The 26012-nt window shown below is 39.4% G+C and overlaps 1 protein-coding gene across 4 annotated transcripts in view; it reads right to left on the reverse strand.

Moving 5' to 3' along the window:
- Nucleotides 1-16485, reverse strand: part of NAALADL2 (N-acetylated alpha-linked acidic dipeptidase like 2) — a 504203-nt gene extending 487718 nt beyond the window's left edge. For 2 of the 4 annotated variants that reach the window (XM_055723677.1, XM_055723680.1), the window contains exon 1: nucleotides 16389-16485. The gene's annotated coding sequence lies outside the window, so the exon portion shown is untranslated. Of the gene's footprint in view, nucleotides 1-15903; nucleotides 16070-16152; nucleotides 16355-16388 lie in introns of those variants that run through there. The other 2 variants (XM_055723679.1, XM_027809648.2) reach the window with 2 other exon arrangements.
- Nucleotides 16486-26012: the final 9527 nt, after the last annotated feature.

The following is a 26012-nucleotide window of genomic DNA, read 5'->3' on the forward strand; positions in this document are numbered from 1 at the left end:
GTTGCGAGGAGAAGTCAAAGAACACATTAAAGCCTGGTATGCAAGAAGTGTAAGTCACGACACAATGCACTATTATCAATCTGAAACTACGATTCACATGAAGCTGGAGACACTCTGACATTGTTACTACTAGATCAGCATTAAGTTACAGCCCAAAGAATACTAACACAGCATGACAAAACATGTCATCGCTTACCTAATTACCCATTTTCAGCCTTCCTATACATACCATGAATGTTCAGTTCGAAGCAGCATAGGCCTATTGCAATCATTGACCTGACTGCACAAAGAAACAACTTCACATTCATTGACATTGCCTTTGCTTTGTCATTTTCAGTTGTATTTTCAAGTATTTATTATCCTAGCAACTGTCTTGCCACATATTTCATTCTTGATACACTGATTGCCATTGACGATAAGCATCGTCATTCATACCACAAGATTACAATTTTTGCTGATAACCAGAGTGATATAATAAGGTTTCTGAAGTCATACGACTATACAGAACTGTAATTCCTAGATCTAATTCACTGCTTTTTATTGCAATTTCTGAAATTTCTTTAGAAAGACAGCATACATCACTCATTTTACAGACTTGCAAGCACAGGAAAAAAAAAAAAAAATCAGCCTTGGCCAAGGCCATATAAGGGAACAGTAGCTGCATCTGAATATTGGTATTTACAAAAAAAAGAACAAAAAACCTTCAGTTCTTAAAAAAAGATGGGTTTAGACAATTTTCTTAAAGTTCATGACTACATTTCTAATAGCCACATTGTCTAGCAAACAACAGAATATGTCAGCTGAGGAGCTCCCTAAAAGCCTATTCCCCAGCTTCCACAGAGCAACTAGTTTTCTGTTTCCTGGCTTACAACCCATGGAAAGCTGCTTCTAACATCTCCTGGTCCCACTACACATACAGCAACACCACAAAATCAGCACACAGGGAGAAGAGGAAACTCCATGTTTCTTGCAGGCTCAGAGCATCAAAGCTGCCTCCTGGGTAGCTCCGGCAGGTAAGGAATCCTGCACAGCACTGATCCTGCTCTACTTTATGTAGATTTAATGCTAGTTTGGCTCTACAGAGTTTGCTGAATCACGTAAGTGCTACTCATACAAAATGTAAGTGCTGTTCTTGGTATTTTAATTCTGATTCTAATAAATTATTTTGTTTAATTAACTTGAAACTAGGTTGGAGAAGTTATATTTTTGATACTGAAATACAAATTACTTTATAAACAGGGGGTTGGGTCTTAGATTTTTTTCTTTCACCTCTCAAACTGGACTCCTCCTATAAGCTGATTAACATTAATTTACCTCAGTTAGTGACCTCTTGTTCCAGTCAAAGCATATCATGTGATCTAAGGGGCGGGGGGTGGGGGTGGGGAGAATAAAAAAGGACACAACTAACTCGTGTTAGTCAAGTCGTTATTAGTCAAAACAGCAATACAACACACTCAAAGTCTTTCCATACATTTCTGTCCACCAAATTAGTTGTCTTCAAAATACCAAATTTGCATCAGTTCTGACCTCAAGTCCACTGAAGTTTAACAGCAGACATGTTGGATAAGAACAGGCATGAATTACAGATGTGTGGAACTGCAGCTCTCTAGCAACTGCTGTTAAGTAAGGTATCTGCTTCTTGAAAGGAAACAAAATTTGATAGTACTACAACTTAAATTTTAGGGGAAAAAAAACCTGGTTTCAGTCCCTACAGGCCTGCCTAAAGCAAATAAACTCATGCATAAATCAGGAAAAATCAAATTGAAATCAACTATTCATGAATCTCTGTTACTTAAGCATAAAGTTTTCACAAATTCTCATTAGGAATCCAACTCAGAAAGCTACTCCTGAAGCAAAGAATGAAATAAAAATGCATTACACCTTTTGCTGGAGATTTTTTTTTTTTTTTTTTTCACTGAATCCCACCCTAGTTTTGCACTGTGGCAACATGTTTCAACAATTCAGACTTTTCTTAGGCACTCACTATTGCAGCCCAACCTTTAGAACAGTCTATCCTGCAGATTATATGCTACTCTGTCTAACAAAAAAACAAAGATACCACCCTCTCCTCCCCAGAGCATCTTTTACTATTAACTAAAAATATCTTTGATGCCCACTGATATGAAGAGATGCAATTCTGTACTCTCACGTTAGTATGGTACGCTCATTTCAAGATTCCAGGTATTGCTCTTAAGCAAGTATTGCTCTTATGCCAGCCTGTGTGCATAAGCACTACATGATACAGACCCTGCACACATGAGAACTGCCGTTGTTCACATGAGCTCTTGACCTTCAACTAAGAAGTCGGACCAGACGGACTGTTAAAGCATTCAGAGCACTAAATGGGCAACCCTGACTCTCCATATTTTGTTTTAGCCATTTGTGAAGCATTTATAGTCATCTGAATTTGCCGGTTACTTGAAGAACTGAAGTCAGTGAGATTTCAGCAAACATTCTTCATTAATTTGTTGAGTTAGCAGAGGGAAGCGTATAATCTGAAATATGTGAATGCTCTGCTGAGCAAGAGCCCTGACTTCAGCAATGGGTATCCAACCTGTAAATCCAGAGATCTGTTTCATTGCCTCCAAATTGGCTTGACTAAAGTAGTCACTATAAAAGCCTAACACCTCAGACACCAGATACCTCAGGTTCATGTTGGATTGATACATACTCCAGGTAGTCTTTTATTCTGCCTAACACTCCCACACATTCCCACTCCAAAAACTTGGATTTGAAACAATGTCAGAAGAAGCCTAAAGAAAAACAAAGGTTAGCAGCCGGGGGAGGAATAAACCTTGTCCAGATTTTCACATCTAAACAACAGAAAGACCCTAGGCTGCTAACAAAAATAACTTAAAAGTTTACAAATTACAGCATGTATTTTAGTAGCAGGCTATTTGGGGGGGGGAAAAAAACAAAACAAAACAAAAAACAAAACCAAAAAAAACCAGACCACACACACCAAAAAAACAAAAACACAACATTGCAATATTAATCTATACTCCATTAAAGGAAGACCAATTAAAAAAAAAAAATAACCACCACCACCACACAAGGCAAAGAAACACTTTCCAACAGTTTGATTTCATTATATCCAATTGCAAAATCCTGCAAATTTTAGGCTGTGTGTATTTATTTTGTTCAAGTCTGACCTGTTGTTCAGTCCATGTGACACAGCCAAGGGAGTACTTCAAAAAACACAAGTACTACAAAAAATGCTAACAGCCTTCAAAAACACACTCTGGAAAAGCTCCAGAAGTTTCTCATCTTAACAGTATCTTAGACAAGCGCTGAACCCCTCTTTACTTAGTATTGCTGTTCTTGTTATAAAGCACTGATAAACCAGACTCTCAGTACTGAGTCTGCAGAAATACTCCTGATTAATTTTCTTTGGCACTTCCTTTCATTTTTAACCAGCTGAAGTAACTAACAAAATACAGTGCAGCCCTCTGAAGACTCTGATCAGTATACCATGACAGTGAAGATTAAAAAATGTTCTTGAAAACAGAAATCACACACGCCACTGCATGTTATGGTACAGTCAGGGCCTATAGGACTATCAGAAATGTAGTCTTAAGCCCTGAATTAAAAAAAAAAAAGAAAAAAGAAAAAAAAAAAGAAATTACCAGGAAAGACTGAGGTAATATTTGCATTAGCTTCTGTAAATTAAGGAACCTCTCGCTGCATACAGAATGTTCCTATGAAGAGTTATTTAGCTAACCAAGACGATTCTTATGTAATTCCTTGATGAAAATCTAGCCAAGTTTCATCTATTTCCAGATTGCTGCCTTCCTTTTGTTTGTAAAATATCTACCCAAGTTGGTTTCTACGCCAAGCAAATCAGACAAGGGTCAGTGTGCATTTTAAGCCAGTTTGTGAGGCACATCTCATATCACTGTAAGACAATGTCCTCTATACTTCAAAAGTTTCAAAGAAAATTCTCTTCTTTTTCATTTTTCTTCCTAAACCAGTATGACTCTGTGTCAGTCTGCACCTTAAATGGAGGTACATTCACATAACAGGATGGAATACTTCACATTACACAAGGTAACTGAATAGATGTTTCCAGATGGAACTCCTCTAAAGCAAGACATAAACAATAAATGCATTAACATTCCCTAGGGAGCACCGTAATAACAATCCTGAAGTTTTTCTACAGCTTTCAGTTAATTTATTCTAGAACCAATGGTGTAAATGCAAGCCTTCTAACAGAATAAAAACAAAATTTTCACTACTGTGATTTTAAGATTTAAGTATCTTGACAGCTCCCCTTTAAATCACATTTATTTCAATTCTGAAAATTAATTACTTTGATAGATCTTTTACACTGGCATTTTTATGCCTTCTCAGGACATCAGTGATTTTCAGACATTTGAACTGGTACTAAAAATAATTATGCACTAAAGGTCAAAAAAGGTTTTCCCCCTCTTTTTTTGGTAACACTTCTATCTTATCTTTCTAGGCAGTGTCATTAATTAGCTCCTTTCAGCCAAACTAAAGAAAAAGAAGTGTCTCCGTTAAACATAGAAATAATTGGACTTCAAAACTGAATCACACAAAGTGCTAGAAAAAGGGCTAAATTACTTAGGCTTTTCCACTTCGAACTTATTATACATCTAGAAAGAAATTTTCTTTTATAAAGAAAAAAACAACTAAGCCAAAGAGCAGAAAATAGTCCTTACATATCAGTATTATTTTTCAAAAATACATTTAATCATGAGAAAGATGGAAAAAGAGTAAGGTTTTTCAAATTTCTCATTTATGCTTCAATGACATACCAAACAAAAACCAATTCTGCATTAAGAAGAAGCATCAAGTATTTTACTTAAAATAATTCAACTATAATTTGATATTTGCTAGCACTTTTTTCCCCTTCTTGGTATTGGAGCACAAATCTTTCACTGGAAGGAAGACTGGATAATAGCTACCTTACACCTTGCTCCACTCTTCCCAAGACAGTCAATACATCTGCTCTCAGCTACTAATACACAAAGACAACTCTATTGAACCCTGATCTATTAGCAACTAGACAACAAACATGTTTCAATCTTAGCATTATACATACTAATGCCTAAAAGGGATACCATCTCAGGTTACTTTCACAGAATCTGAAATAACAATACAATAGTTGTTCAAACCATGTAGTTCTCAAGAACCACACATTTCCTTTAATACATCTTTGATTCCTCTTAGGAGCTCAGAAAAAATCCTATAAATATTCTCTACAACCTTTCTGGAACTATTTTCAAATTCAGAAGCCACAAAGCTATTTGCTCAAGATTGCACATACATAAATAAATTCTTGTATGTTTATATACTTTAGTATATAACCACCATGTATATGAAAATGTGTATTTCATTTCAGTTCTCTACAGTCAGAGATACACCAATAATTTTTATGTGCAAGAGCCATCTGCACATTACTCAAAATAAACCAGCAGTATGCTCCTTTTTACAAACAAAAGGGAACAATGAAAAAATAACTTAAAAAACAAACAAACAAACAACTCCATCCGTGTGCCACCGAAAGATCCTATGTTTGAACACACATCCCAGGAAACTTTTTGCTCCTGGGAATTTCTGGTTCTGAAGTGCTGGACCTTTGAACATTCAAATTAATAAAAGAAAATTTAAAAAAAATGAAATATCCCCTATTTTTTTCTGCAGACCAGACCTTACTCTAGAAAACTGAAGTGTTCTTTAGAACTGTTATAAAAACTGAAACAGTTGTAAAATACAAATGCAAATTTAATAAATTTAAACTTTCATAGTTTCAAAGTTAATTATCCACTCACCTTTAAAATCTAGACTTAAATGCCAACATACAAAATATATCAAAAGAATGAAATGTCTATGCAGAATAATTTTTTGTTATGCTGGAGTATTAACAGTGCAAAAAGCAAGCTAAACCACATGGGAAATGAGTATTTTCCTACACACACACTTATGAAAAACAGCTGTTAGAAAACATGAAGAAAAAAACCTTTTTTTGACCAAGGATGAAAGGGAGAAAGCATGTCCCAAAATACTCATTTTCAAAGTGTTACAAGTAGGTAGATGAAGCAAATGAAAAGAAGCCACAACTCAGTAATCAAGAAAAGCTCTGTATAACATTTGCAGAGTCTGGTAACGGATGAGAACTAGAGATGCAATTTCCACCCCCCACCCCCAGACCACCACCCCCCTTGGAAACACCATGTTCTCTACAGCCTCTTTGCTCACTACATACATTTTTTTACTATTTCCATGAAGACAAAAATCAAACCATCTGGCTTGTGCCAGACATACTTGCCCATGTTCTATCTGTTTTTCAAATACCAGACACTCATCAAGCATCTAATACATGTGATTAGCTAGTAGGAAAACAAAAATTCAATCTCATTTAAAAATATCTTTGCATTTGTTCTCATTCCATCCCAAGAGACTACTGGATACTTTTGCATGCTTGTCTGTGACTGAGAAAGACGACTGAATAACTAGTAGTTCAAGGTGTTGAACATATGCTCACATATCAGCTCTGGGCCAACACTTTGGCCTGAAAACAAGACCAGGCTTCTCAAAGTATTTCAACATACGCCTCTCTTGTGTAAGCACTTACATAAACAATATCGTATAGGGCTTACACTCAATTGATACAGTAAAAATTTGCAGGAATGCAGAACCTTACTACTATATTTAAAATTTCAGAGGCACATTTCTGACACCATGTCTTCCCTTTTTAATTGGATTTTTTTTTTCTTTTTCCCACTTTGGTGCATGTCCAAATGGCTGTTACTGTCCCATTTACAGAATGCAGAAGAGGGCACTGTGTCACTACTGTCTCCTTCAACAGTTAAGAGAAGCAGCAACCAGATCTCTCAATGGTTTTCTTCCACAGGTATTGTTACAGACCTCTAAGTGAGTAAACCCACCAATATTTTAATAGGCTTCCGTAATTCAGCCTCAGACAGTCTACTACACTAGCCAGAGGCACAGTAAATTTCACTTTATATAGAAGTGACCCCCAACATTCCTGTTTCCCCCTCAGAGCCAGTTTCTTCATACTGTACATGCTCTGCAATGGTTCCCACAGCAACAGCCAGCATCAACAGGAAGATTACAAAATTTGGTAAGCCCCCAGCATACTCCTTTATTTGCTGTAGATACAAGGTGTGTACCTACAGCAGTTCAATAGTCTTTGCTGCCTTCTAATATTACACTTTCAAATATGCATGCAAGAAATAATTTCTGTACAAGAGTTCATATGGATTTGATCCTACTAGAATAGTTATAAAACCACATTATTTGAAGCGAATCACCAGAAGTATGCTTTTTAACATGCCCAAATATTGTCATTAAGAAGTAACAACAACCAACTAAGCAAGGGAATAGTGAAAGACAACTAATTTAGACAGCAACACAATGTAAATCCCTGCCCTTAGTCTCACGCAGCATAATGTTTGTGATTCACAGATGTAAATTTATTAGAACACATTTATAAGAAGGCATGTTTAATAATTTATTGTTTCAATGCAGCCTGAAGTTCCTACCTATGAATTCCTCTGAGATTTTACTGCCAAACTATTTTTTCCTCCCCACAATTGGCATGACCAGTGGATTTCAAATTTCACATTAGAAGACAAATCAGAAAATTAATCTGTCAGCTATTTTTTCCTGGGAGTTTTTGTATCAAATTCAGTGCCCTCAAAGTCTCAGGAATAGACTGTACAGAACCAACTGTGACAGTTGATGGGATGCATCCAAAGGTGTTGAAGGAGCTGGTTAATGTCACCAAGAGACTGCTCTCTATCGGCTTTGCAAAGTGTGGCAACTGAAGGAAGTCGTAAAGACTGGAAGAGTCAAGTCTTAACACTCATCTGTAGAAAGGCACAAATGACGATGCAGGAACTTGAGATCATTCAGCCTCATGTCAGTCCCATCTTGCAGAAGTACAACACAATACAGATTTTATGCAAGCAACCCCTGCCTGCTCATGGGCACCAATCCATCGTACAGAAACACAGTGAAATAAAGCTACAGAGGGTCAATGTCACTCCACACCTTTGCTGGCTTTAAAACACACTGACAAGGGTAATATAACCTGGTATGCTCCGGAAGATCTAGAAACTCTAATTTAACTTAGACAATCTGGAATAAAGCAGTTGCTTCAAAGTGTAAAACTTACTTGATGCCCCACATACAAATACCATCTGCTCTTTTGCAAAAGGTATAACATTTGAAATAACATTCTCTTCTCTTCCTCTTACTACATGCCATCATGAAGAGAATAATTTTATTTATATAAAGAGCCCGCAAAATGAAGTTCCATAAAAACAGGAACATATGGCCAAATAATTCTGAATAGCACTTAGCATATTCATCCGTAAAATAAGAACTATAATGGGTAGATAAATACACCCAAGTCTACTTGGAAATTGCCAGTATACACATGGTTTTCTACAAATAATAATTTTTTTTAAAGAATTCCTCACCCATTGCTCTAACAGATACTTCTCGTTACAGTTTTGCCAAAGTTAATCTTTTCAAACCACAAACTTGGCCTATACCACCTTACGTCACACATACTAACAACAGTCTTGGGCCTATGTCAGTGCATAAAAGAAAAACTCCTCTATTTCATAAAAGTTAATTTTTTTATCCCCATTATGAACAAAAAGCCTGAAATAAATTTAGCCAATCCCTAATATGAATGTAAATACAAAGTAAGAAAAGGTAGAACTTGCATGGAGTTCCTTAGAATATTAAATAAAATGCCTAAATTTAAACTTAATACAATTAATAATAATTTAAAAAATAGAACAGTCCCAAAGGAAAAATATGTATGCACCTATGAATTACTTTCTCCTATTGCTAAGGAGAAAAATAACACATAGTCCAAGACCTCTACCTTGCACATGCACTCATGCAGGATTTTCTGTAATTACAGCATTTGGAATCCCTGTCTTTTTTTTTCTAACAGTACTTCACACATCTATCATCCACTGGTTTCTAAACCCTTGAATACTTTTCACTGCAGTTTCTTACTAGGAAGTCACTTAGAATATGTTGACTGAGCCCTAAAAAAAAAAAAAAACCCACACACTTTTGCAGACATCTCCAACTCTTACACTGATCAATACTACAACAGATATCCTTCTCTTCAGCATGGTTCACGAAACTTTCTGGATACTTGCGTATTATCACTTGAGACAAGCAGCACAATCTTTTTCAGACTCTCAAAAATCCTTCCAGCTGCAGACTCTTCCTGCTCTAATTTGCTGCAGTATTATAACCAGCTGGTCCTCATTGCATACATGATGTGGTTCACCAAACCATGTCCTTTTATCAGTCCTCTGGTCATCACTTCAGTATCTTCAGGGATTTAACCAAAAAGACTGGTCTGAGTGATGCAGGTTTGCCTGTGTCCACTTCATTTATTTTGGCAATCCTCTCGTCACATTGAAGGCTGATTCCTGCTATCTTCTCTAAAAAGCTGAAGTTTATACAAAACAGTAATATCTTATCTGACTTGCACTTCAGCTTGCTTTCTGCTCTTCCTGTCAAATTTAAGTGTCAAAAGGAGGTTTTGCTATTCTGATTTACAATTATTTTATTGCTCCTTATGCTGCTGTCATGATTTAACCCCAGCTGGGCACTCAGCCCTGCACAGCCGCTCACTCACTCCCCTCTGGTCAGGATGGGGGGGAGAATGGGAAGAGTAAAAGTGGGAAAACCGGTGGGTTGAGGTGAAGACAGTTTAACTGGTAAAGCAAAAGCCACGCACAGGAGCCGAGCGGAACCAGGCATTCAGTGCCCACTGCCCACCGCGGGCAGGTGTTCAGGGCCACCCCCAGGGGAGCTGGGCTCCATCACGCCCAGCGGTGACTTGGGAAGGCAAAGGCTGTAGCTCCAGATGTCCCCCCCTTCCTCCCCCAGCTTTGCGTGCTGAGCGTGACATCATACGGTGTGGGAGACCCCCGGGGTCAGCTGGGGGCAGCTGTGCCGGCCTCGTCCCCTCGCAGCTCCTGGTGCCCCCCAGCCGGCTGGCTGGTGGGGCAGGGCGAGGAGCTGAGAAAGCCTTGGCACTGTGTAAGCGCTGCTCAGCAGGAACTGAAACATCCCTGGATTATCAGCGCTGTTTCCAGCACAAATCCAGAACACAGCCCCATACTAGCTGCTCTGAAGAAAATTAACTCTATCCCAGTCAAAACTAGCACAGCTGCCTACAACTCCACTAAGCCCAAGACCTGAAAGCATTGCCTGCTAAAGGCATGTAAAACTGAGCACACTAAAAGCCTCAGAGCATTCCCACTGGCTCTTCACTGCAGGAGATAATGCATTATAACACAGATTTCCCTGAAATCTCTGCAGGATCTACAAATCCCTCCTTGCAAACCCTCCAATAATTCACACACACACGGAGTAGGCGCTTCTGTTAACCAGCCTGTTGTAATCAGCAGTTTTCTAAAGCAGCCCAAATGCTCTCTTCTATGAAAGTTACCCAATTAACAGCAGCATTTGTTGTTGGTTTTAATTTCACCTTTCTTTCATATTCTTGATTCCAACCATCTTTGTTTCCACAGTACTTTCATGAAAACTTGTAAGGAAACTTAGCAACCAGCATGTTAATCTAGTACTTACAGATAATGGCCAAGACCTACTAATGCAGAAATTGAGTGTAATAACATCTTTCCATTGCTGAAGAATGTTGTTGCCAACATGACTTAGCTATCTTCAACCTTCAGTACAGAACTTATACAACAAGCTCATTGTCTCCAAACGTTTCAGACATTTTAAAAGTCTTGAGTTAACTGCTCTAAGTTCAACAGTATTGTTATGTACATTCATGTATTTAGATACAGCAAGAATACTGTGATCATCTACTCTGATTCTATAAAACATGGACACAGGCCCTCTTCACTTATATTTAGCTACCTGTTAAAGGAAAAATACCACATTTAAACTGAAATTTTCCTTTGATGAATATCCTACTATAACCTGTAATAAACAACCCTCATCGCTGAAGATGCTTTTCTTTTTTCTACTGAAAATGTGTCTGGCTCATATTTTAGCTAATCGATCTTGTTATATCATCATTTTCTGCTTCATCATAGAATTTCTGTTCACAATGCTCAAAATTAAACACTGCAATCAAGTCCCTCCTTGCCTTTCTCTTTGATAATATTCAAAATATTGAGCTCTTTTGAATTCCCCCCTCAGGAGCTATTTTCAACACTTATTCATTGATACAGTTCTTCTCCAATTTCTTTTTTACTTTAGCATTCTCCTTGAAGTACAAGCAACTAAAGTTGACAGAGAATGAGTGAACTCATTAACAACAAATACAAAGGTGTTGTACATTTTCTGGTCAGTCGTATAAAGACTGGATCATACTGAACCTTTCCTTCAAGATCTCGCACAAATTAATCCGTATTTACATGGAAAGTTTTTAATTGAGAAGCTCAAAAACAACAATGAAGACAGAACAAAGCAACAGACCAAACAATCCTACCAATTCAACTTTACAAATGAGACTTTCATATTTCCTTCTCCCTACAACATATGCCTGGGTGGCATTTCCCTCTGATTTTCAAGCAAAAAACACAGAACTGTACGATGGCTGAATCCTCCAGCTCTGTATAAAGGAGGAATGCTACGCTTAGTACAGACAGTTTAGAGTTAACCAGTCCAAGCCACAAATCAAGGCTTACTGAGGTCAGCAACCAACATCAATAAAGTTAAGATACTGAACTTCAACACAAGTAATGGATCAGTAATAAATAATAGCATATTCTCACCTTTATTCAGCTCCTCTATGTATTCTGTGCTTCTCAGATACCTGCAAGATACCTGCACAGAACTACAAGCATGACAAGAAACCAGAATAAACAGTGTTCATGAACCTTTATTTGATTACTTCTTGGCTATGTTTTCAGATATTCAAGTCCTAACATTTTTTTCTCTGCTAGATTCTAGCCGACCAATGGCTAGTAGATGGCTCATAGCAAATAACTGCTCTTCTGCCCTCAGCAGAGGCTGCAAGAGCTGTACTTCATTTTTGCTTTACAGAAACTATGTAGTTACCGAAGAATGAATGACCTTTGCTACTTCCCAGCACAGCAATGTTAACCAAGCATACATAACTGACAGAACCAGCAGATGTTTATTTGAGGAGAAACAAAGTGCTTTAATGCACATGTTGCTACGGCTCCAAGAATAGAGTGCATTGTTTTCACCTGACCATAGAATCACAGAATCATTTTGGTTGGAGAAGACCGTTAAGAACACACAGTACAACCATTAAGCCAGCATTGCCACGTCCACCACTAAACCATGTCCTTAAGTGCCACATCTACACATCTTTTAAACTCCTCCAGGAATGGTGACACAACAACTTCCCCGGGCAGCCTGTTCCAATGCCTGACCACCATTTTGCTGAAGATGTTATTCCTACTACCCAATCTAAACCTCCATTGGCACGACTTCAGGCCATTTGCTCTTGTCCTGTCACCTGTTATTTGGGAGAAGAGCCCAATTCCCACCTCAATACAACCTGCTTTCTCAGTCAGAACACACAGTTACTTAATGGAGGCAATTTGCATGTCAGGTTTCAACTCTCAACCATTTCAGCACTGCAGTTAAGTAACATTAAAATCCTAAAGAAAATTCAAGGAAATAACAGGAGAGGGAAAAGTTCCTTCTCCTTACTACACTTTACAATTCAAGTGCATGGTGGGAATAGGGGGAATCAGGGCTTTTTTGCTACTAAGTTGTATAGCTGTGTTGATGTGAGGACTTATGCTGACATGCTCTGGAAATCTAAAACTGCTGAATCGAGAACCAGTACTGACTTTAAAAATAAACAAAACAAAAAACTCCACACAATCAAAAAACCAAAAACCTACACACACATAAGACAGACATATAACCACAGAAGTCAGGAACAAAACCAAGTGTTTTCTTTACTTCTCCAGCAACCTTACACAAGCTTTTGGTACAGAAATATAAACCGGCCAAGAGAGAGGAGGGACACCACATCTAAAAGATCTCAATTCAGAGAAGTTTGGATTGCAATCGAAAGAAAACATACATAAGTTTCAGAAATTTAACAAAAATACAAATATCAACAAAAGAGTTTTGCTGCAGAAACTGGTAGCCAACATAGCAGTCTTGTGAACTAAACTGTGGTGCACAGTCCATAAAAGTGTTAAATGCAAAATTTTATATCCATACAAGTCCAATTCCTCACAGCAGTGCAACAGAATTCTGCAATTCCTCCTACTGGCAGTCCATACAGAGATTCAGTGGTTGCTGGATTGCCAACAACCAATAGAGAAGACACAAACACAGTTGGTCCCCTCCGCACACCGCCACCTAAAAATGTTCTAGCACGCAGCATCAGAACAAATACGACTGACATTCCTGACACCAGTTAGCAGTTTCTGCTGAGACACATCAGGCAAGGAATCAAGCAAAATTAGTCCCAGAAAGCAACTTCATCCAATCAAACACACAACAAGAGTCAAAACCCCGTGAAAACAAGAACAGCAGCACTATCTCCACACTGCAGGAAAAAGAAACAACTTTGCCCCTCAAACAAAAAACAAACAAACCAAAGAAAAAAAACCCCAAACAAACAAAAAAATCAGTATCTGTTCCATTTCTCACAGCTGGACATAACACCTGTATTTCATAGCTGATCAGTTTCAGCTATCTTCAGGGAAGCGGTATGACCCTTGTTTTACAAACAAGCAAACCAAAGAGTGATCTGCACAGGAAGGCAACTTACAAGATCCTAGTTGATGTGTTGGGACTTGTTTTACATATCGGCAAACCAAAAAGCTATCTGCACAGGAAGGAAACTTACAAGATCCTAGTTCCGTTCCATCACTATATTCAGAGCCATTTATCAATGACCTCCTCACATTACATTGCATAGTCCTAATAGATTAATTTGCAAATATATATTTAGATGCATGTGCTTAAACACTAAAGCAAATGCCACACTGGGGGGGTGTGGGGGGGTGGGGGGTGGGGGTGGGAGGGCAGACACACACACAACACCCACAACACTGCCTAGGCACCAGCTCTGTAGTACATACAAACATTGCACTGCAGAAACGCTATCTTGGTCAACAAAAGTACGTGTAGTAGGAGCACCAGAGCTAGTGAAAGAGTCTGAGGATCTAGAAGATGTCTACTTGACAGATTAACCATAATGAAGATCTACAGCAGACATTCCTTGGAGAATGTGCATCACTAAGAATTACTCTTCTGAAATAAATCTGTTTATTAAGGAGGAGAAAAAGTACTTTAAAGGTTTTGGGGTTTTTGTTTTTGTCTAGTTTGCATTCATACCTTGACGTTATTTAAGAAGGGGGCAAAATAATGCAGGTGTGTACCACAGTTCTGTGACAAGCTAAGACTTCAGCTACAAAGATTAACAGAGCAGGAAGTCATATGATTCAGCATGACCACTGGGAGCTGCTACCACAAAAAATCTGCAGCTTGTAACACTCATAAGAACCATGAGCATCTTGTTATCGACTTAGACAATTCTGACATTTTTACCACTTAATCCTTTTTTCTGCTTTAGATAAACAACCTGTACTCAACTCTTCAAAGCAAACAAAACAGCTTCCCATTAATACAAACAGAAATATTACTTCATTATCGAGCAATTTGGCCTGGTAATATTGCCTGAGCTAACATCTTCAACAACGTAAAACTGTTTTTACTTTAAGGATGTGAAAAAAATCACAAAGTTTAGATAGACACTTAAAACAAGAAAAACCTGATGAAACTTGGAGAAAAGTAGTTTTTTCTGCAGGATATTTTTTTTTTCCTTAAGAGAGTGTTGTGTATAGCTCTACAGCTTTTAATTAAAAAAATCCAGCAGAAGAAACTGCAAAAGGTCTGCTACAAAAAGATCATTCTTTGGCTTGTTTCAGATGGTTAACTTTATGGTAGATTATCATACAGTTAAGATATCTATTAGGAATGTGATCTAAGACCAAAATTCAGAAGATACTCATTAGTCTTTTGATAACACTGGAGATAAATGCTGCATTACAGATGCACTGGGACTCATACAAGAGCTCTTTAGATTAAAATTCTAAAAATATTTATAACATGGCTTGATATAGAAGACTGGCATCATTACAGTTTCAGTCATCTAATGCTTTCCATATGCTAACCACCGAACAAATACATTTGCCTGTAAATGCAAGAAATACATACCAAATAATAAATAAACTAACACGAAATGGGCTGTTCAGACTAAGGTAAAAATCTAAGTTATTTCTTCCCCAAATATTTCTGTCCAGATGACTCAGCAACAACACTGCAAATTTCAGCTGAAGTCAGCAAGATACCTCCGTGCCGTTTGCAAGTGCAACTTTTACAGAGTGCATTTTAATTACAGTTTTGAGGCCATGTCAGTTGCGGGAACATTACTGTACAAGAAACTTACTAAAGCCAAGGAGCTCCACCTGGGTGGAGAAACCCAGACACTGTGGGTCACACAGCAGGACTACAGCATTACCCTGTACCGAAACCTGTGAAATTACTCATTTGTGTGACAGATAACCTGAGCATATGCCAAATGAAGGAAGGCAAAGCATGTTTTCATCCAGGTCATCGTTGTTCTGATGGCTCCCAGAAAGTTTTCAAGATGTCATGTACGACTACATGTTGGGGTTTTATATATATATATTTAAGCGCTAACAATGAATTCAACACATAATTCAGTTTCTAAATGTAGCCGAGACAACGCTTATGTCCAGTTTATCGACGCAGCCCAGTGAACAGAAAGCAAATAACAAAACGCTGTGAGTAACGCAAGGCAGTAACTCCGAAGGCAGACAGAGCGGCAGAAGGCAGCCAGCCGGACCGGTGCGAGGCACATTTCCAAGGCAGATTTACCTGTTCTACCGCAAACTGTAGCGTCCTCAAGCCGGGCCCTCCCACCCGGGCAGGGGAAGAGAGACGGCGCTGCCTCACAGCGCGTGCCCCCTCAGCAGCCGCGGGCGGCGCCCGCGCAGTTGGCGCCCGCCACGCGCAGAGGCACGCGCTCCCCTCACCTCACCGCAGCCCGCCGGGCTGGCTCGCACCTACTCTTTTTTTTTTTTTTTTTTTTTTTTTTTTTTTTTTGTAAACCGAGTTTGGAGTTACCTTTGGGCAAAACACCCACAAAACCGCCTCGGTAGGACAAAGTTCCCCACCACCACCGGCGTGAGGGCGAGCTGACAGCCGGGCTCCACAAGCGCCCCGCAACCCGAGGGGCTGGGCTGCCGCCCGCGGGGTGCGGGGGGGGCCGGTCCCGGGAGTCCGGCGCTCTGCCGGCGGGGCCCGGCCGCTCCGGTGCCGCACCACCCGCCCGCCTCCTCCCCACGCCGCCGCGCCGTTACCTGCCCACCCCGAGTGCCCCGGCGCCGTACGGCTGCCCCGCGCTCGCCGAAGGAGGTTTTCAGCAGCCGTAAAGCGGGGAGCGCGCTCTCCCCGAGCGGCGCGGCGCCGGCGGCCGAGCAGGGGCCACCCCAGGAAGCGGCCCCGAGGGCGGCCAGCGGGCTGGGGCCTGGGGGCGCGGTGCCCTCTCTCGGCGCCGTCTCGGCAGCAGCGGGGGTTCCCTGCCTGCGCGGAGAGCTCTCCCCGCCGCCGTGAGCGGCCGGGCCGGGCCTGTCCGGGGCCCTGCTGACCCCCGCCCCCCAGCCAGCCGGGGCAGAGGCAGGAGAGGCGAGCGGGACCCTGGTGCTGGGGAACGTGGGGAGAGGAAACCTGCAGAAAGCTTTTCACACGCTGTGACAACAGGTGGTGCAGGTTACGGGCGAGGCTGTTACCCGTGTTCAAGCAGCAGAGCCCGCAGCTGCAGCTCCTGCGGGATGAGAGGTTTTTCCCCACCCTACGACCTCAGTTCATCACGTTTGACAGTTCCAGAGGTGGTCAAGCCTTGTTTCAAGGCTGCTCCGTGATAATTTGGGCTATGCGGGGGGTCGTGCTCATGCTAGTTACACAGTAAATTACTCCGTAGCTCCAGCCGGGCCGTCCGGGTGCACCCAGGGGCGGGCAGGGCCGGGCGCTCCCAGCTGAGCCCTGTGCTCGCACCTCTGCACCAGGACAGCAGGAGCAAAAACCACCAGTGAACAGTTTCATAGGCGTCTGAACTGCTGTAATTACATTGCTTTGACGAAGCCTTTTAGTGTCCGTAGGTAAACTTTGATCTTTAATGCAGTCTCCTTACAATACCATCTCCATATAAAAAGGTATTTCCTCAATACAGATTCATGATTTAGTTCTGCTTGGAAGCGTTTTGCTGTTCATTCTGTCCTAAACCTACAATTTGTCCTGTAATCCAGACGGCTACCACACAAGCTACAGAGCTCAGCTGTCTTCCACAAGGGCAGGGAAAGCAACAGCCTGTTAAATTTCGCTGTCTGAAGTTGGGGTTAATATTGTTTACCCTATGAGAATTTAGCGATGTAAATGTTCATTTTAAAAGAGGGGAAATATGTTAAGAAGCACTTCCCAGAAGGGCATTTATGACACATCCCTCCCCATGGGAGGGAAAGAAAAAAGAAACAAAATAAAAAAAAAAAAGAGAACGTTTAAGATGTTTTCCTTCCTGAATAAGAGCTACTACCAAGAAAAAGAAAAAAAGAAAAGAAAAAAAACAAACCACACACACAATCATCTTAACCCAACAGGTACAGTAGAGAATGTAGAAAAAGTGTTTCAGAGATTTTCCATGCATATAGTAAGCGTTCTAGCAGACAGAAAAGCAAATTTCAGGCATTTATAACAGAAGTAGCTTCTGCTAATAAGGTACTAATGGGAAAGTCTGATTGGACTGCTATAACTCTGAAAGCAATTTCAGAAAGCACAGAGAAATGCAGTCACTGAAGAGCAGGTGAACTAATCTACAATCCTCATTAAAAAAAAAACACTTCTTCCAACATCAAACAGGAACAAAACAACTGCAACTGGAAGCATACTTTTCTTGCCCAAAGAAACAGAAATCTATCAGGCATTTAGGTGTACAAATACATTTACTCAAAGAATGATTCATCAGGCTTTATTCACAGTTTTCTCTTCTGCAAGAACATGATACAACTGTGCTCCTTCCCACATTCGTCCCTTTTCTAGGTAATCAACATGTTAGAGCCATGGCAATACACACTGGTTTTCTTAGTTAACCATTAGTACAGAATTGAGTATTTTGTGCTGTGTAGCTTAAGCCAGTTTGTGCCCATTCCATGTGAAAGGCCGAGGCTGAAGTTCAGAACAGATTTACCACCACCAGAGCTCTGCATTTCCTTGCTTCACCTGTGAACTGCTTCTAGGCAGTCCAGTCTGGCACAAGTGTGTGCTAACACGGCAGCAGAGAAACCATCTCCAACAGCAAATCAGTGTACCAGCCATGACTCCACAGGCTTTCACACAAGGGCCCAAACACATTCGGTAATCAGATGGCTGGCTGTTTGGAGTCTCATGCCTCTGCTGCATCTTAGTCAAAAATTCCTAGACAGGCCTCTTAATGACGCTGAGCAATAGCAAGAAGTCACTCAAATCTAAAACTTCATTACCCTTTTGCTAAAAAAAACAGGACAGCTTTGATGCCCAAACCCTGGTCTTCCTGCTGCTCTTCTAATAGTTCCTCCCTTCCTCCAACATTTTTGCCAAGGATTGGACCCATTACAAGCAGCAGGAGAAGCCAGCATTCACTTTCCACAGTACAGAGGTATAGCCAAAGGGAGAAGTTGGAGTCAATTGGCAAGGAAATTAATTTATTCTTTTTTTTAAATACTGAATGAGGACCACACACTCCGGAGGTGAGTCGCAAAAACAAATAAAATAAAAAATAGGCAAGTGATGCCCCAACATTCAGGAAAACTGAAACTTACACTATGAAGAAACAACACTCCAAGCAATTACATTTTGCAAAAAAATAATGAGCCATGACTAGAAAAAAACCAACATGCTATAGTGTCAAATATAAACTTAAACCTTCCATAAAACTTTTCTCAAAGGAAATAATGCATAGAAATAGTACAGCCATAGAACACTTAAGTATTTCCATGCATCTTGCCTTACCAAAAAACTCTCAGGGAATTTTGAAATGCTCACAGATACAGGGAAAATTTGAACGTTAAGCTTAAAAGAGTCATTACTGATGTTATGTCTCAAAGAAAAAGTTTGCTTTACAAAAAGGCTAAGCCGAAAGGAATCCATTTGATGTTTTAAACTACTGACTTTAAATTGCTGTTCACAAGAATAAGCTTGCTTTTCTTCTGTGGGTTAAAAGTTGGGTTTATTTGTTTCTTTTTGTTTTTTACCAGCCTGCTAAGTGATGGAGCCGTAGTCGTTCCCTGAAGCAGAAGTGCCATCTCGTGGCTCTGTTCGTACTTGCTGGTTAAGACGCTGCTTTTTCGGGTCCTGTTAAAGGTACTAATGTAAAAAACTTCTTTAAAATAAGTTCAGCCTGCGAACAGGAAAAAAAAATCCTACCTAGTTCACACGTTTATGGACTGACAGCATGAAGGGTAATGTTCTCCAGTCCTTGCTGGAGGACACAGATCACTGTAGTTGGCAGGACTATTTGTTCCACCGCAGGTGAAGGAGGGCTTTCAAACTGTCATTTTAAAGGTCTGAAAGGGATCTACAGTCCTGCCCCTCATCATCCACTCCCGCAGTACTTAATCAAAGAAGCTACGGAGACCAAGAGGACTCGTAGGCATGCCTGGAATGTCCAGTCTTGCTTCCTTACATAGGCTAAACCCACCATACATTTACATAACAGAAGCCCCACCTGGGGAAACAAGAAATTAAATACCTTTTAAAACATCTGCCAAATGTAGTTGGAAGGTCTAAAATTCCTTTTTATTATCAGTCTCTGCTTTTTATACTGAAGAATAAATTGCATATATGTATTTTACAGAACTATTCCATGATTCAGCAAGAAAATTAATGAAATGAACAGACAGTTGAAACTGCTGCCAAGAGTGGTCATTTTAGACCTAGCAACCTTGGAAAATGACCTTTTAAAGAATGAATTTGGAAAAGTACACTACAAACCAACAAAAATGAGTGCTATCTACCTATAAAGTCTGCTAATAACAATAGCTTCAGAAGAATGAAGACATTAAATGGATAGCATTAACTTGCTAGAGCTGCTGTTTATGTATGAAGCATCCTAAGTAGTGGATATCCCTGCCTCAACACACCCCTAAAGTAACTGCAGTTTTGCTCGGTGTATGTTTCTGCTCACTACACAAGGAAGTACTCTGACCCACTGAGGCCAGTAGGAGTGTAGAGCTGCAGAGCAATGCAAAAGTGAGAAAATTACAAAATTAGGCCTAAAATAGAAGGCTAGCATGGCTTCCTCAAGGACTTAGAAAAGGATAACAAAATAAGAAGTAATGCAACATATTTAGACAATTCCATTAGTTATTCATTGTCCCGTAAACAGTGAAATACATCCTAAAAAATGCATTTAAATACTTGTCACATGCTTTGCAGTCAGAAGAATGTCCCAACTCGTATTGAACTACTATTTAAGTAGTGCGTAGCGGTGCAAAATAAGTTGAGTGGTTCTGCAGTTAATCTGGCTTTTGTAAGGCATGGATCAAGCAATAAAAAAGTAGAATAACTAGCAGAAGCAGGCAATTCCGATTTTTGTCCAAGGTTAAACTAGAGAATGATTGTTCTTAAAAGGAGATGGCTCTTTGTTTAATAGAAGTATTTTCTTTTCACTTTGAAATCTATCATATTGAAATGAAATGGAAGTCCATTTCTTATCAGTGCATTGCTGCAGTGGACTTTCTCAGCCTTTTCCCCTCCTACTCAGGCAAACTCTATCCTAAGCTGCAAAACATAATTCCACAAAGACTATGAATTTTTTATTTATAATATTTTTTAAATTATTCAAAGCTTGTAGTTTTTATGGACCACAAGACCCACTCTGGAAGTTTTTGGCTTCTGATAGCTGCCTAGAATAGACAGCAGCTAGGAGTACAAGGAAATACCTCTAGCATACAGCTTTCACTAAAAAAATAACAAAAATAATTTTATTCCAATTAAAAAAAGTGCAATGCAGTAAGTCAAAACAGAAATAGTCTCCTCCTTCTGCCACTACCTCCCCCATGTCCTCCTCCAGTCTCCTTTCAGATTATAAGAATGTGAAAGAGAACAAGATGATTTGCTGAAGAGCCAGTCCCATGCCCAGACTAGCCCCAAGACACTGTCTTTCAAAAAATTATTTTCTAATAAACAGTCTCCATGTTACCATTAATCAAAATGTTGCCATTTTAGGACTACTGACTAACACAGAAAGTGCCATCAAGTGTCCTAAAGTCCTTGAGGCTGTTATGGATATTTTCATGCGTTGCCAGAAGCAAGTGGTTTTGTCAATGACTTGGTAAGATCAGGATTTGGCGTTCGTAACAGGTAATTTTGATTTATTAAAACAGTTCAGGGTGCACATTTCAAGATGTGCATAGACCAACACATTAAAGAGATATAAATGAGTGAAAATAGTCAACATCTATCTAATAAACAGATCTTCACAACACTCAAAGTTGTTTTACAAGAAAAATAGTTCCTATGATAAAGCCTATAACCACAGATTATGGGCAAGAAAGCCTGCCTCCTCCTTTTCTTAATTATTTAAAAAATAATCGCTTCAGTGGTGGGTTTTATAAGGTGTTTGTGAATTGAAACAGAAAATGAGAGTGCAGAACCTGAGCCTTAATCCTCCAATTTAATTTCCTTTAATCTTGCATATAGATTATAACCTCTTTTTTAACTATCCAGTTTTTCACCAAAACTTTTCAGTTGCAGATCCTCTTATGCCTTTTTACCATGAGATAATATGCATTGCTATTCTCCAGCCAGACTTCCAGCCTCCCTCTCCAGACTTCTCCACCTCATGTTCAACACAGCATTCGGTTTCAAATCTAGGATGGCTAACACAATATAAGTAGAACAAGTACAGAAGATAGAGCATTGCAAGTGGTCATTTGGCAACCTGCAGGGCTCACACTTACAGGCAAATACTCAAGAGCACAGGTAGGGTGGCAAACACAGCATTAAGACTAAATAAAAAACAATTTATATTGACCCCCATTGAGGTTTGAAGCTGGGATAGGTAATTTCTTCCAAATAGAGGAGGAACACTACAGACTTTAGTGCTCCAGGCTTTTCTGGGTCTTGATCATTTAACTCATCGTGGGGTTTCTTCACATAACCTGACCTCCAGTTGTTTTTGAACAAAAGAAGTAACTGCTGAAGGAGATTGTGGGGAGAAGAGGAAAGAGACAATCCGTAATCATCAGGAACTGCATTGTAGTCAGTACTTAGCAAGAAAAAAAAATACTTAAAAGAGGTATTTTAAAACCAACACAAACATAAGAGGTTTTATTCTTTATTAAGTCAATACACTTTATTTAAAAGCAGATGACCTAGCAAAATAAGGGACAACCTAAAAAAAATCCCAGTGGCACAGACACATTCCATTTGGTGTGATAAAAGACAAAGACCCATGCATCTTGCAACGTGTAATTTACTTAAAAGGACAGTAACTTATAGCCTATGATTTTAATGATTGTCCTGCAACTGATCATTTTGTGAAGTACCAAATAAAGTGCAGTTAAACTAAATATTATCCTCTTACTCTTCCAGAGAACAGTATTTCATTTAAGCCAGACAGAGGTAGTTTTGAGGGTTAGTGTTAGATTGGAAAGCTTGTTTGTAGTTATTTGAGCTCCAAGACCTCAGCCTTACTTAGACTAGTTCACATTTTTAAAAACTTCTCCAAAACTTTAAAATCTCATTTATATTTTAAATGCTTGGCTTAAGATAACTAAACCTGCCACAGGGCCCCGTTCTGGTTTTGTGTAATCCACTACTTTTGAATCAAGACAACAGACTTCTCCCAGAAAGAGAGAATCTTGTTCTTTCACCACTCAAAATAATTATATTGCCACCACTCATATCAGGAGAAAAAGATACATGGCCATTACTCAAAGATGCTCTAATTTGTCCTTACTGAGTTAATTGGAGGACTGACAGCTGAAAGAGCTCTATGTCTCACAGGACTAATTTTCTCTTTACTTGTACTGTACCAACTTGAAAGATAGAAACATTTAACAGACTGGTCCCCAGACATGCATTGTTTTTCCTAATATTTTCGCACTGTAGTCTAGCAATCCTGCCTAAAACCTCACAGCAAGAACATCTTGAATGTAAAATATATACTGTACCAGCAGAGGAAATAGTCTGTTTTGCTCTGCCTCCTAGAAGTATCAATGGATACCAGGAAACAATGTCAGATATGCTCATCAGTCACAAGTAATTACAGATCCCTATCATCATTGTTTTCCCACATAATCACCTTATCTTTGACAGGAGGCACAAAAAAAAGCCTACAGTGGGAAGGATTCATCCCAACAAGTTTGCTGTCAGAAGAGTAAGGAAATAACAGAAAAAAAAGTGTTGACCAAATGTTTTTTTTACTGTTGCTTATAAACAGGAAGAATTTTTTTTTAAAAAAAAAATCAACTGTAAGCCTAACTACCTTCTGGACACCTTACATTTGCTTTTTTAATCATTTTCAAGAAGATATTTTACACCTTTTTTATTGTAGTTTGTGATTATTTTTCATAATTATTTATATCAATTAAAACCACATTCCAGTTAGAGTCCTAACAAGTGGAGGCTTTGCCCAGTGATCCATCAGGAGACTCACTAGAGCCTGTGCCCAGTGCAGTGCTTCCCTGTAAAGGAATCCAATTCAGTGAACTATGGAAATTAAGTGACCCTATGGAACATTAGTGGTGGAGAGATACTATAACTTGAAAGCAAAATTATCACAAGATACTCTAAAAATAGGAAAGAAGGTATCTGCTGAATATTCAAAGTATTAGAATAGGAGTTATGTTTAGAAGAGGAAGAGTATTAAGACATATTCTATACAAAGAAACAACAAGTTATTATGATTCTGAGGCACTTTGCAGAAAAAGTGTCACAGAAACAGAATAATTTAATTTCTTTCTATTTAATACCAACTGCAATGGCCACATGCTGTTCTGTGTTTGTATTTATTGTGTAATTTTGTTTGTGCCATCAGAATATAAGCTCTTCCAGGCAGGGCCCGGCTGTTTGTTTGGCACGAACTCCCCTATTATACAACACTGGGTACACTTAAATAGGGGCTATACATGCTATGTTAATAGTCTTCTTGAAGAAGGCTAATTAAAACAATCCTGATAAAATGATGTTAGAGTTTTCACATAAATCAGCAGGATCAAGGACATTTCCATTTTAACCTCACCAGGGGACTGATGCAGAAAAAATTAAGTATCATTTTAAAAACCATAATTATAGCAAAACTGTACTCTAGGAGTAGTGGCAGAGTTAGACTCAGGCATCTGTGTACCTGTTGGGAACCTGCAACAGTCATTAGTTGCATCCTATTGATGTGACAGGACCTGTCAATACCTCACTGAGCGCAGGCAAAGGAATCTAGTTTATGGCTTCCACTGCAAGTCCTTGGTGCTGTTTGCTTTCACTACAGAGCCCAGTTAAAGTTAACTGGTCAACACTTGTTTCCATTCCAGGACCTCACAGTTTTACAGATTCATGGAGAAGCATCACCCACAGCCAGGATAGCCCATCACCCTGCAGTAGGATTGTGGCCTTGCACCTACTCCAAGTTATGCTTGCAAAAGCTTGCATTCCTTATCCTGTTACTCTAAGGAGTCCTGTGCCTGCCATAATTCAGACCTAAGTATCTAATAACCCTGGAGAACACCCGAGTGCTGTACCCATGGTATTTTCTGCCCCATCATACACGCTATACCCACAGCAGAGCAGGTTCTGTTACATAGAAGTCCTCTATGTAAAAGCATTCACGAAGCCGCCTTTTAAATCTGTGGCTAGTCTTATGATTAAACCTAGCCTTCTGTTAGATTAAAAAAAAAAAAAAAGATGAAATCCAGTGGTTTTATTTTATTTCCTTTGCACTGACATGAAAGACTACATAAGGTACAAGAATGGAAGGCAGCACTGAACTGCCAAACTGATATCAAAGGCAGCTTCAGGTGATTGACATGGACTAGAGAATGTCTGTTAATACCCTGTCACAATATAGCTTTACAAGAAAAACATTTACATGAGCTGGTATGAAATCCATACAGTAAAGTTTGTTCTGTAATCCTTCACTGTTTCCCAGATAGATACCCAAGCACATTATAAATAAAGGGAGTCAAATAGTATGAACGCCAAAAGATAATTGGAAACCTAACAGGGCAACAGGGCACCATAATTTCATCAAAATCTCTGCTTCTGTCAGTGCTACCCATTTTTGTTGCATATAGGAGGAGTAAAGTCATGCCAATAAAAAATCCAACCTAGATTAAAGTGGATAAATTGGAGGGATTGTTTGTCCAGGGCTTAGGTTTACTTTAAAGCACAGCTTTTACCCGATTTATTTGTCCTAATGCAGGCCACTGTAAAGAATACGTTATTAAACCTTTTAATTTCAAACACACTTCTGTGATTGCAATTTAAATGAGAACACATGATGCTGAATCCCACTTGATCTCTTCGCACTAGTTCTGGCAGTTCATGGGCTTTAATTCTAATCAGGGTAAACAAATCCATAACTGAGCCTGGTAAAGAGGAATACATGCCAATTTTATAGGAAAATCTTGCTCTTTTTTTTGTTAAAAGCTGGGCTAAGGGAGAAGTACTGAGCAGGGATTGGAGATGCTGGCCTGAATAAAATGAGGAAGAGTTGAAGTACAGGGAAGCAGAAGGGATCCAGAAAAAGAGATCAAGTGAGTTGTAGCACTGCTTCAGTACCTCTTATCAGGTGGCAGAAGGGGTGGGTTAGTATTTTCATTGATTCTCCTTTCAGTTGGTATTGTCTTGGGATATTAACTGTTTAACTTCCTGAAGCCAAAGCTTTTTAGACTAAGGGTGATTAAGTTACCTTTTCAGCAAAATGTAACATGCAGACTGCTAAGGTAGTAACTTAA

The sequence above is a fragment of the Falco cherrug genome, chromosome 11 (assembly GCF_023634085.1).
Source record: "Falco cherrug isolate bFalChe1 chromosome 11, bFalChe1.pri, whole genome shotgun sequence".
Taxonomy (NCBI): domain Eukaryota; kingdom Metazoa; phylum Chordata; class Aves; order Falconiformes; family Falconidae; genus Falco; species Falco cherrug.